Source organism: Callospermophilus lateralis, chromosome 1 (assembly GCF_048772815.1).
Source record: "Callospermophilus lateralis isolate mCalLat2 chromosome 1, mCalLat2.hap1, whole genome shotgun sequence".
NCBI classification, from domain to species: Eukaryota; Metazoa; Chordata; class Mammalia; order Rodentia; family Sciuridae; genus Callospermophilus; species Callospermophilus lateralis.
In genome coordinates, this window is record NC_135305.1 from 148,601,929 (window position 1) to 148,616,133 (window position 14,205).

The window sequence follows — 14,205 nt, forward strand, 5'->3', positions numbered from 1 at the left end:
ACCCAGAAATGAATACCATAACTCCCTCCAGACTTCTGTAGACCAATCCCGCCACAGGTCTCTAATATCCACGTCTTATTATATTCCTGCAACATCAGCCCTGATTCCCTTCAAGGGGAGATGGAAGCCTCTGACTCACCAGGAGAGCCTAAGTATCAGGAATTACAGAAAAGCAAATGCTCTCTAACACACACACACACACACACACACACACACACACACACTTACTTCTGCATTTTATCAAACTGAAGATGCTAGTAACTCTAAGACATGCCATCTTTGAAAATATTAGTGATGCATACATAGAGATGTAGAAAAATGTGTGTAAAGTGTAAACACCCAGCTCAGTGAACCATTGCAAAAGCCAACGCTTGCGTGCCTGCCAGTCAAGCCACGGAAGGGAGAGGTGCAGTCTCTCAGAAGACGGCCCCGCCTTGACTTCCAGGGGCCTATTTAGATGTGGCCTGGGTGTTTGGATGGTGCACAAGGAGCATGAGAATTATGTGATCTTTTGCTTGTGACTTCTGTCTTTCAACATCGTATCAGTGAGACACATTCTTGACTCACCTCTATTTTATGGAGCCCTAGCAAAGAAAAAATATGATACCAATTAAACTATGGCATAAGGTTTTCTTATCATGTATCATTTTTGCTTTATACCTGCTTAAAGAGCTTTCTTAGACTTGTTTGTTCATGTTTTTACCACATTTTTCTTATGCACTCTTACTTTTTTTTTTTTTTTTTTAAGAAGACAGGGTCTTGCACATTGCCCAGGCTGGCCTCAAACTCCTGGGTTCAAGTGATTCTCCTGCCTCAGCCTTCTGAGTACCTGGAATTATAGGTAAGAGCCACCACGCCTGGCTTCTTGTGGTCTAATGAAAAGGAAAATAGAAGCAAAAGAAATTGTAGGGTGTCTCTAAATCTTCTTTACATTCAGAATCCAATTCTCCTAAATTGCTTCTGACTCACAGTCAAGGATGTCTGTGTTTTGTTTTGTTTTCTCTGCACAGTGTCATTTGTCATACCGTTGCAATGGGCGATACGGCTTTTTCTTTAAAGAGTGTCACGGTATAGTCTGAAGTTTTCTTCCAAGCTCTTGACCCCATCTGCAAATTTTGATACTGGGGCTTTCTTAATCTCAGCAAAAGTGTCAACGGAAGCTTTTCTGACAACAGCCAGAATTCTTCATCCTTCCTCAAAGGATCCTCAGCAATTTATGGACTAAAACATATGGATCCAAGTTGTCTAGGAGGACCCCCAAGAATGACAAGCAAATTTGCAAATGTTCAGACAATGACGACCACATAAAAAGGACTGTCTAGCTGGCAGTGGCCGTAAAAAGGCCATCAACTATAAGATGCATCCCAATTACGAGAGGATGGAATGTCTTTAGTGTGTATTTGAGAATCAATGAAATAAGTCATATTTTATGGATTGATACTTGCTTTAGTATACAGTAAAAAATGTGGTCACAGGATAGGACTTGACTGGGGTAGAGAATAGCCAGAGATGAATGCTTCAGGAAATTTAGCAAATAAAAACACAGGGTACCAGAGAAATTTGAGTTTCAGATGGACAATAATTTTTATGTACTTATCGTAAAACAATTTTATTACCCGAAATTCAAATTGAATGGGAAACCTCTGTTTTGTCTGGCAACTCTACCTCAACCTCTGTTGCCAACTGGACCTCTGCACCCCTCAGCTCTGTATCACAGAGGCCTGACCCCTGCAGACTACATCTCCCAGAATCCTTTGATTTCTGGCTGGGCATGGCCAATGCAGAGCCCAGGTGGATGGCAGGAAGAGAGAACTCAAGGTCTTTTTGTCCTTCCTTTTCTCTCTAAGGCCACATCTTTTAGGAGCACCAGGGTCTCCCCTGCAAGGCTAGCTTTTGCTGGAAATCTCTCGGTGGTTCCAGTGTCCATACGCAGGGTGTCTCCAGTTCCTGGAGGCTGTTTAGGTCACCTCTTCCCCCAGTTCCTCTGGGATGGTGGGAGCATCCTGGCTGTGGCGGATCCCCTTACTGCCTCACCACTTCCATTAGGCTTCTCCATCCTTGGCTCATCTGCATAACCTTTTCCTGCATGAAATTCCTTTGGTACCAAAACCTCAGAAGGGTTCCACTTCCCTCCATCCTGACCCACGCTCCTCATGTCCGACTCCTTGTACAGCCTCCTGACTTGGTTGCTGGGGATAACTCTTGCACTAGGGCTCTGAGCCAAGAGTCATGCCCTCCACATCATGCCGATTCTGGGGTCCTTTCCCATAACTGTAGTAACCCCTTGTTTCACCTGCTCTGATGTTTGGGGAAATGGTCTAGTTATTACCTTTAGGAGTTATAATGCTGGAGTCTGTATTTATTCAACAGTTACTATGTGCCAAATGCCATGAGCTTCATCTCATTTGCTTTCCAACGTACACTTGGGGCTCTTGTCCACATCTGGCAAATGAGGACCTGGAGGCTCAGAGATGCGGGTGATGTGTTTAGGAAGGACAAACCCAGGCGCCTCCCATGGCATGCTCTCCACCACCCAGTTCTGCCCCTGGGAATCCAAGTCCATCTTCCCCTCTCAGCGTCTCCTGGGGGTCTCCTTAGGGGCAATGCCAGTTTGCCCAGAAAATCGGGGCATCTTTAGAAGCTAGGGCACAGGCTTTCTCCAGAGGGGTCTTTGCGTTCTTTAGCTAACAGTCTATACTCGAGGGCACTTCAGTGAACCAGCCTGGTGGGGTGTGTGTGCGTGCGTGAGTGTGACAGAGGTCCGTGGTGATAACAAAGAGAATGGTCTTGAAATTTGCAATGAAGTCCCTCTGTGTCAGCTGTGAGGGTGAGAAGCTCTGCAGGGGACCCAGGGAGACCTGAAAGGCACACAGAGCCAGGTTGAAGGAGATGTCATTAATCAGGCAGAGGGGCTGTTGGCACCGAGGGAGAATCTGCTCGGCAAAATATGAGGTGTCACCGAGCTCCCTGTGGCGTTACCTAACAAAGACCCACTTCTTAACAAAGGAAGTGAAGAGACGAGGTTGACACCCACCCCTCCACCCCTCCACCGCTCCACCCCTCCACCCCTCCACCCCTCCACCCCTCCACCCCTCCACCCCTCCACCCCTCCACCCCTCCCTGTGGTTTTTGGTGAACTTGTTATGAACAGAGCCCTGCTTTTCCTAGCCTCACAACCAGACGCTCATAGAGATCTCCCCACATAAATACAAGTCCCCTGGGGCAGCTCAAGCCCTGTTAGCCATCAGCTGCCAGCCTCATGCAGACCCAGCTGTTTAACATCTGCAAACCAGAATCTATTTTTAGCACAGCATGGGAGTCAGAGGATGAGCAGAAAGCCAGGGAGAGGTGGAGCAGAATTTGATTTAGCCAAGTTTCCTGTGCTAGACAGAGGTGCACAGAAAAGGCAGCATTTAGTCTGGTCAGACTAGAAGCAGATGGTGTTTCTGTCTGGCAGTTTCCTCTAGAGCCTCCCACATCAAACACCCAGCATTCAGAGGTCATGGCTGCAGTGCTCCAGAAAGGTCTACCTCCAAAGTCCTCTTGATGCATTCAACATTTAGCAAGTATTTACTGAGCACCTACTATGACCTAGGTGTTTTGATAGGGACAACCCCAGGCTTCCATCATAAGGGAAGACATTCCCCATCTTTTGTCCTACTCCTTCAAGATCTTACTATATGGCCATTTATTTTATTCTGCTGAAAAAATGTTGAGGGGCTGGGGCTGTAGCTCAGTGGTAGAGTGCTTGCCTAGTACATGCAAGGCCCTGGGTTTGATCCCCAGACACACACACACACACACACACACACACACACACACACAAAGAAATGCTAATTGAGCAACTACTATACACCAGGCACTTAGCTGGATATATATATAGCAATGAATAAGACAGATCAGTCAGCAGCATGTGTAGGAAGGAGGAAGTAAAAGATTGATTTTTGAGGTTAGTTAACCTGCCTGAGACTAGTGAGGGATGGGAAGGTACCCAGGGACTAGCAAGAGCAGGCAGCATGAAAGCCTCAAGGGCTAAGGAGAAAGAGTGCAGAGACCAGAACCTGGCAATTGCTGTGACATGATAGAGGAGCCACCCAACCCTAGCTGCAGCCACAGGTAGAAGAATATGCCCGTCACCAAACCCAGGCCCAGCAGTGTTTTTTCAAAGCAGACTTGATCATTTTTCGGGTATGGTGAGGCCAACAGATCAGGAGACAATTGTCCCCAACAAGATGATTTGCTGTTCACAGTTCCTAAAGAGAAGGGGCGTGCCCTGCCCTGCGGGGCCACAGGGGCAGGGGCCAGCACACCTCAGGAGCCAGAGAGGGAGGAGAAAACATGGCGAGAGCCTTTGTTGTGGTTTCCACAGAAGGAGTGGGTGAGGCCGGGTAAACAGGCTTCAGAGTGGCTGGTGAGAACAGTGGTCCCCATCTCTGGTGAGGCTGAGGCAGCGGCAGAGGCCCCGTCTATACACCCCGACTCTTAGGATCATGCTGGGAAGATTTCCAACGTACTGCTCAGCATAAAAGGTACGCATTTATTAGAGAGTTGCAGGAAAAGGGAAAGACACTCTCAAGGGAGAGAATGGGTGCTCCCAGAGAGAAGAAGAATGGTGTACCCCTCTTGCCCTCCAGTTTTATTGGGGGAATCCCAAGAAATTTTCCTGGAAGTCCCACCCGGATCCTCCTGTTGATGTTTGACTGACAGCAGGACAGCATCCAACTTTCAAGGCTCCCCTGGGCATATAACTGGGTCACTCTGGCTCATGCTGACTGGTTTTAATGGGGAACCTGTTCTTACAGATATTATGAACTATCCTCATCTGCCTAAGTGTTGCAATGGGTCATTATTTTTATAATAATACAAAACTCTCCCATATTTGTGTTCTTATTGGCATTTGGGGCCTGCAGGTGACAGGTTGTTTGCTGGGGAATGAAATGTATCCTACTGACTTCAACCAGGCCGGGCTGCAGCTCAATTGCTTTTGAAAAGCAAGCATGTGGGGGTCAGCGCAGTGGGCCCAGTGCAGAGAATTATCCCCTTACCCTCACGTTGCCATCGCTCATGTCTACCTGTTCCTTATCAATGGACCTTAGGAGCTGTTCCTGGTTCTCTGGAATCTGACCCTGGGTGATTCAGACAGATGCCAAATAGCCAAGAATGTGACAGGTTGATTAAAAAAATAAATAAAGGTAGCTGGAGACAGAGGCTCTGGACCAGTGGGTTTGCAGGTGGAAGGTGTGTTCCTGGAGTGAGCAGAGTATTCTGTATCTAATCCTGGCAGGGGCATCTCCCCCAGGGTCAGCAGGCTCCAAGATGTCAACGCTTCAGAATAAAAAGACATGGCTGATACCCAGTCACGGAGCTGGGGAGAGGCAAGCGGAATAATACCTGATCTCTTCTTTCCCCTTCTCCCCCCACCCCCCACTGCTTCTTGCCTGCTTCTTGGGTGAATCCAGCAGGAAGTTAATGGCTTGATTAATGGCCTCCCTGGGGTTCAGCCTCCAAGGGAACACAGTAGCCAGGAGGAAGAGAAAGTGAACCTAGAGGAGCAAATGGAGACTCCAATATCGCTGTCGACACGTGAAGTAGAGCTGAGATGCTTCGTGGTATATTTTTCTCTAAGAGAGGCCTGCTACTCGGGCATCTTTTAAAAATGATATTAATAGCCCATTCATGGAGTGTGTATTCATTGCCACCACATTAAATGCCTTACAGACTGTATTTAATTCTCAAGACAAAGATATATGGTCAGTAATATTGCAGAAACGGAGGCTTAAAATGGATTCGGGGACTTACCTGAGATCACCCAGCTGTATTGGTGCCCAGGTCTGACCCCGACACCCACACCCATGACCGTGACATAATCTCACCTGGCCTGTTCCTTCCTTTCCTTCTCCCTATTGGTTTTTGAACACTCCGTTCAAATCCTGCCTCTTCCACGAAGACTTAGAGCATAACTTGGACCACTTCTCTTTTAATATCTAAGTGTGTACAGTCTATGACATCATACACAGTTCACATCTGGTTAATAATGTCTTAGCACTACCATGACATGTTAGCACAAGCCTGGGGGTTTAAAGCAATGGAGATGTACTCTCTCACCGCTCTAAATGCTACGATTCCAACATCAAGGTGTTGGTGGGACCAAGCTCCCTCTGAGGCTCTAGGGGAGACTCTTTCCTTGGTTCCTCTAGCTTCTGGTGTCCCCAGGTGCCCCCCGGGCTTGTGGAAGCATTTCTCTAATCTATTTTCACCTGCACATGAACTTCTCTGTGTCTCCGTGTGTCCTGACGCTTCTCAAAAGGGGTCTAGTCATTGGAACTCGGGGCATACCCCGATCCAGCATGCACTCATCCTAATTAATCACGTCTGCAAAGGACCTATTTCCAGATAGGTCATACTCTGGGATTCTAGGTGGACATAAACTTTAGGGGAATACTGTTTAACCCACTAAATTGATTTTTCTACTCATGGATTCATGGTTTTAGAACTTATGTCTATGTCTTCCATTACTCCTTGAGGTCAGGAAGTATGGGTGATACTGGATCCCCCATTTTCACCAACATCTAAATACCTGCTGAATGAGTGAATGAGCTAAGAGATGATAATGATAAGAAAGGTTGGTTAGGGACTCAAGGCCCATGCTTATGAGGGCCAGCAAAATCTTGATGGGGTCTCAGGTGAACTGGAAATCATGTCCTACCACAACACTGCTCCTCAACTCCAGCCAGCTCTGGCCATGATAAAATCAAGTCCTGAGTTTCCAGACCTTCTGCTTTTCCAATAGAAGCCAAAAACATCACTTTTTATGTGCAATACCTTGAGTTTTAAATATTGGCAATAAATTTGAATTGGGGGGATACTGGGGATTGAACTCAGGGACACCCAACCACTGAGCCACATCCCCGGCCCTGTTTTGTATTTTATTTAGAGACAGGGTCTCACTGAGTTGCTTAGTGCCTTGCGGTTGCTGAGGCTGGCTTTGAACCTACGATCCTCCCGCCTCAGACTCCCGAGGAGCTGGGATTAGAAGCATAAGCCACTGCACCCAGCATAAATTTGACTTTATGTTTATTTATAAATTCAAATTTATATGTTTACATTAAATTCCAGCTTGTTAAATTTGAATTTATAAATTTGAATGTATATGCTTTAAAGCACAGTATGGAATAAACTATGAACGTTGCTGAGTTGGCTTTGGCATGTGGGCCACCCATTTGAAACTTCTGCCCAAGATCCAAGAAGGAGACCCAAGGAACAGCCCCTCCAGGTACCACTTCATGGAGGCCAGTGGTAAAGAGATCCTTGAGGGGCTGGCCTGGCAAGGTGTCTCCTCTGCCTCCATGTGGGTTTGGTGTTTAGGAAGCTCTTCTAAGGTGTGTAGGTGGAAGATTCACAGCCTCATCACTGTGTGAATTCAACAGGCATTTGTTAACTCTCCAATACCCGGAGAAGAAAATTCCAGCTCTAGTGGACTAGCTGTTTAATTCCAACTATAGTGAACTGAAAAGAAGACAGACAAATTCCTCACCTCTCAGTTTGGTTGTGTTTTTGTTATTTGTGTTTCGTCTGTATGATGATTGGAGACTTATAAAGGGGATTATTATTATAACCTGCAGAGCCAGAAAAGGAAAATAGGGTTCTTTAAAAAGTGACTGGAAAAGTCAACCACCACAGCTACCATTTAGTGAGCACCTGTTATATTACAGTCAGCATACCAGACAGGTTAAATTCATTTTGCTTTAAACATTTAGAATAAATCTAGGGGGCAAATATTATTTCCATTTTCTAAAGGAAAAACAGGAGGGTCGAGGAAATTAAGGAACCTGCCCAAGATCAAGGAGACAAGTGAATAACGGAGTCAAAATTTTACTCCCTACCTGCCTCAGTCCAGGGCCTTTCAACTACCTAGTGACCTTTCCCAGGAGACACGACAGCAAACCACCCCCAGGTGAAAACTCCCTGTCTGGACTCCCAGCCAGGAGGACAAACAATCCCCAAAAGTGTAATAGCTCGAATATAACAGAAATTTATTTCTCGCTTGTGTAATATTCCAGGCCCAGAGTTCCTGAATGGCAGACAGTTCCCCTCAAACGGCACTTCACCCACCCAGAACGCTCAAGTATTTCTAAGTTCGTAGTGTGGGAAAGAACGCAAAGGGGTTTGGGTAGACCTCAGTGTGGACTGGGAGGAGCCTCATTATTTGTTCACATTCCATTGGCTGGGTCTCAGTCACATGGTACACTGGCTGCAAGGGAGGCTGGGAAATGTAGTCTGACTGTGTGCCTAGGAAGGAAGGAAGCTAGTTTCCCTGTCAGCTGGTCCTCCTGCAACACCGCTTCCCAATAATCCCTTCTATCCATTGTGTCTTTTTGAGTTCTTACAAAAGTTCCCTCCAGCTTCCCCTCCCTTCTGAAGTGTGTTCCAGAAGCTTTTATTCCTGGGTCTTACAGTTTCGTATTTACATTGATAGCTATTGAAAGCCTGTATCGCTGCTTGACACTATCATTATCCTGCATGCTTTGCAGAGGTTAGAGTCTCGGGGAGAGACATGCTTTCTTTTCCATGGATTAGAAATGAATACAGGCCCCTAAGCAATCTTGCTGAGGACTAAGAAAACGACATAAAGAATCAAAAGCTTTCAAAAGGAAGATATTATTCCCATAGACATCCAGGATTGAGGTCTGCAAAGGAGATACGAAAATACCATAAGCCAATTTCAAGCAAATGTCAGCCAAGACTTTTAAGAAGGTTCCCTCTTGTCAAGTTGCTATTTATGACACTTTGAAAATTTTAGGGTACATCCATAAAGCATGGTTTGCCATTTCCTGCCAAAGCCCTCCCTGTTGCAAAATTCCAAAGAGCTAATCCCTAGAACAATGTCTCCTAGAAGCTTTATTGAGTGTGCCTCAGTTTGGTTTATGTTGTCCTTTATGTCTAGAAAGAACTCTTGCTCTATTCATACCCAGCAGGAGTGCACCATGGACTGGAGTTGGGTTTGTTTTTTTTTTTACCCAGCCCTCTTTCAGGGAATAAATTAAATACAGCCTTAAATGCTTCCCCAACTAAAGGGAGCTACTGAAGCTGTTTCATGGGATACTCTTTCTATGGACATTAATAATTGTTTTGAAAGGAAACAGGGGCAAGGAAGGGATTGTAGAGAAAAATAAGGTGAGACTGTAAGATCTCTAGAGAAGAGGAAGTTCACTAGAGAAGAGGAAGATGACCAGAGAGGAGAGAGATGGGGAGGAAAGGGGAGGTGCTGGGCAACTTTGACCAAATTATATTGTTATATTGTGCATGTACAAACGTGTGGCAATGAATCCCACTATCATGTATAATTATAATGCACCAATTTTTTAAAAACAAAAAGACTATAAAGAGGTTTCTGTATTGCAGGACTTTTAAGAACCTCCTCTATGTTAATTCTCCATCCAGTGCAGAAGAGGGGACACGGGTTGACCCAGGATAGAAATAGCTGCTATCCTTTCAAATAGACACAGGAAGACAACGTGCAATGAACACTCCTTGCATTTAGGGAGATGCAAACCTTCTGAGTTTGAAAATGCTTCTGCTCAGCTCAAAATATTTCTTAACTGGGATACTGTACACATTCCTTGTTTGTCCCATTGGAACTCAAGTATTTGAAGAGATAAAAATCTCTTAGTTCATTAACAGTGGTGCTTTAAGGTAAAAACAAAGCAAAAATCTTGAATTTGAATCCTTATCCTTCTGTTCCCTCGCTGTGCAACTTTGGGTAAATTCACTAAACTCTCTGAACATCATTTCTTGGTATTCCATTTTGTCACATGTAAAACGAGGCTTAATAACAGTATCTGCCTCGTTGTTGAGAGAATGGAGTGAGACAAACTCTGGGAAATACTTTGTAGGTTTTCCTGCACATGATGGTCACCTCCCTCCCAAAACATGAGCTACAGCCATGTGCGGTATAGTATGTTAAGGTTCCTAGATTTATATGATACAGGGACCTTTTAACAGAACACCGCCCCCCATCTCGAGAAGCACTACAGAGCTATTTGGGAAACACCAAGAAACCATCCTATAAGGCCGCAACCGCAGGGGCACCCAGAATTTCAGCATCCTAAATGTGGTCTCTCCACCCATCTGTCAAATCCAAAACCCAACATCTGGAAATGGTGCCAACAACTGCACCATCCTGGGTCTCCCCAACTCTTGGTGTTTGGGCCTCTCCCATCCAGGACTTGTAGAATTTGGAGTTGACCTTTCTTTGTTTTTTGTTTTTTGTTTTTTTTTTTTAATTAATTTTTATTGTTGGTTGTTCAAAACATTACATAGTTCTTGATATATCATATTTCACACTTTGATTCCAGTGGGATATGAACTCCCATTTTTACCCCGTATACAGATTGCAGAATCACATCAGTTGCACAACCATTGATTTACATATTGCCATACTAGTGTCTGTTGTATTCTGCTGCCTTTCCTATCCTCTACTATCCCCCCTCTCCCCTCCCCTCCCCTCTTCTCTCTCTACCCCCTCTACTGTAATTCATTTCTCCCCCTTATATTTTTCCCCTTTCCCCTCACTTCCTCTTGTATGTAATTTTGTATACCCCTGAGGGTCTCCTTCCATTTCCATGCAATTTCCCTTCTCTCTCCCTTTCCCTCCCACCTCTCATCCCTGTTTAATGTTAATCTTCTTCTCATGCTCTTCGTCCCTACTCTGTTCTTAGTTACTCTCCTTATATCAAAGAAGACATTTGGCATTTGTTTTTAAGGGATTGGCTAGCTTCACTTAGCATAATCTGCTCTAATGCCATCCATTTCCCTGCAAATTCTATGATTTTGTCATTTTTTAATGCAGAGTAATACTCCATTGTGTATAAATGCCACATTTTTTAAATCCATTCGTCTATTGAAGGGCATCTAGGTTGGTTCCACAGTCTTGCTATTGTGAATCGTGCTGCTATGAACATGAATGTAGCAGTGTCCCTATAGTATGCTCTTTTTAGGTCTTTAGGGAATAGACCAAGTAGGGGAATAGCTGGGTCAAATGGTGGTTCCATTCCGAGCTTTCCAAGAAATCTCCATACTGCTTTCCAAATTGGCCACACCAATTTGCAGTCCCACCAGCAATGTACAAGTGAACCCTTTTCCCCACATCCTCGCCAGCACTTGTTGTTTGACTTCCTAATGGCTGCCAATCTTACTGGAGTGAGATGGTATCTTAGGGTGGTTTTGATTTGCATTTCTCTGACTGCTAGAGATGGTAAGCACTTTTTCATATACTTGTTGATTGATTGTATGTCCTCCTCTGAGAAATGTCTGTTCAGGTCCTTGGCCCATTTGTTGATGTTGATGGGGTTATTTGTTATCTTATTGTCTAATTTTTTTAGTTCTTTGTATATTCTGGATATTAGGGCTCTGTCTGAAGTGTAAGGAGTAAAGATTTGTTCCCAGGACGTAGGCTCCCTATTTACCTATCTTATTGTTTCTTTTGCTGAGAAAAAACTTTTTAGTTTGAGTAAGTCCCATTTGTTGATTCTAGTTATTAACTCTTGTGCTATGGGTGTCCTATTGAGGAATTTGGAGCCCGACCCCACAGTATGTAGATCATAGCCAACTTTTTCTTCTATCAGACGCCATGTCTCTGATTTGATATCAAGTTCCTTGATCCACTTTGAGTTAACTTTTGTGCATAGCGAGAGAAAGGGATTCAGTTTCATTTTGTTGCATATGGATTTCCAGTTTTCCCAGCACCATTTGTTGAAGATGCTATCCTTCCTCCATTGCGTGCTTTTAGCCCCTTTATCAAATATAAGATAGTTGTAATTTTGTGGATTGGTTTCTGTGTCCTCTATTCTGTATCATTGGTCCACCCGCCTGTTTTGGTACCAGTACCATGCTGTTTTTGTTACTATTGTTCTGTAGTATAGTTTGAAGTCTGGTATAGCTATACCGCCTGATTCACACTTCCTGCTTAGCATTGTTTTTGCTATTCTGGGTCTTTTATTTTTCCATATGAATTTCATGATTGCTTTCTCTATTTCTACAAGAAATGCTGTTGGGATTTTGATTGGCATTGCATTAAACCTATAGAGAACTTTTGGTAATATCCCCATTTTGATGATGTTAATTCTACCTATCCATGAACAGGGTATATTTTTCCATCTTCTAAGATCTTCTTCTATTTCTCTCTTTAGGGTTCTGTAGTTTTCATTGTATAAGTCTTTCACCTTTTTTGTTAGGTTGATTCCCAAGTATTTTATTTTTTTTTTGAGGATATTGTGAATGGAGTGGTTGTCCTCATTTCCATTTCAGAGGATTTGTCACTGATATACAGGAATGCCTTTGATTTATGCGTGTTGATTTTATATCCTGCCACTTTGCTGAATTCATTTATTAGCTCTAATAGTTTCTTTGTAGACCCTTTTGGGTCTGCTAGGTGTAGAATCATGTCATCTGCAAATAGTGATAATTTGAGTTCTTTTTTTCCTATTTTTATGCCTTTAATTTCTTTCGTCTGTCTAATTGCTCTGGCCAGTGATTCGAGAACTGTGTTGAACAGAAGTGGTGAGAGAGGGCATCCCTGTTTGTTCCAGATTTTAGAGGGAATGCCTTCAGTTTTTCTCCATTCAGAATGATGCTAGCCTGAGGCTTAGCATAGATTGCTTTTACAATATTGAGGTATGTTCCTGTTATCCCTAATTTTTCTAGAGTTTTGAACATAAAGGGATGCTGTACTTTGTCGAATGCTTTTTCTGCATCTATCGAGATGATCATATGGTTCTTATTTTTAAGCCTATTGATGTGGTGAATAATGTTTATTGATGTCCATGTATTGAACCAGCCTTGCATCCCAGGGATAAATCCTACCTGATCATGGTGCACAATTTTTTTGATATGTTTTTGTATCCTATTCGCCAGAATTTTATTGAGGATTTTTGCATCTAGGTTCATTAGAGATATTGGTCTGTAGTTTTCTTTCTTTGAAGTGTCTTTGTCTGGTTTAGGAATCAGGGTGATGTTGGCCTCGTAGAATAAATTTGGAAGTTCTCCCTCTTTTTCTATTTCCTGAAATAGCTTGAAAAGTATTGGTATTAGTTCCTCTTTAAAGGTTTTGTAAAACTCTGCTGTATACCCATCCGGTCCTGGGCTTTTCTTAGTTGGTAGTCTTTTGATGGTTTCTTCTATTTCCTCAATTGATATTGGTCTGTTTAGGTTGTCAATATCCTCCTGACTCAATCTGAGCAGATCATATGACTTAAGAAATTTATCGATGCCTTCACTATCTTCTATTTTATTGGAGTATAAGGATTCAAAATAATTTCTGATAATCTTCTGTATTTCTGAAGTGTCTGTTGTGATATTGCCTTTTTCATCCCGTATTCTAGTAATTTTAGTTCTGTCTCTTCTTCTCTTCGTTAGCGGGCTAAGGGTCTGTCGATTTTATTTATTTTTTCAAAGAACCAACTTTTAGTTTTGTCAATTTTTTCAATTGTTTCTTTTGTTTCGATTTCATTAATTTCAGCTCTGGTTTTAATTATTTCTTGCCTTCTACTTCTTTTGCTGTTGTTTTGCTCTTCTTTTTCAAGGATTTTGAGATGAGGTATTAGATCATTTATTTGTTGTTTTTTTCTTTTTTTAAGGAATGAACTCCAAGCAATGAATTTTCCTCTTAGAACTGCTTTCAATGTGTCCCATAGATTCTGATATGTTGTGTCTGTGTTTTCATTTATCTCTAAGAATTTTTTAATTTCCTCCTAATGTCTTCTATAACTCATTGATCATTCAGTAACCTATTGTTCATTCTCCAAGTGATGCATGATTTTTTCTTCCTTCTTTTATCATTGATTTTCAGTTTCATTCCATTATGATCAGATAAGATGCATGGTATTATCTCTACTCCTTTATATTGTCTAAGAGTTGCCCTGTGACATAATATATGATCTATTTTTGAGAAGGATCCATGTGCTGCTGAGAAAAAAGTGTAACTGCTTGATCTTGGGTGGTATATTCTATATATGTCAATTAAGTCTAGGTTATTAATTATGTTATTGAGTTCTATAGTTTCCTTATTCAACTTTTGTTTGGAAGATCTGTCCAGTGGTGAGAGAGGTGTGTTGAAGTCTCCCATGATTATTGTATGGTGGTCTATTAGACTCCTGAACTTGAGAAGAGTTTGTTTGATGAACATAGCTGCACCATTGTTGGGGGCAT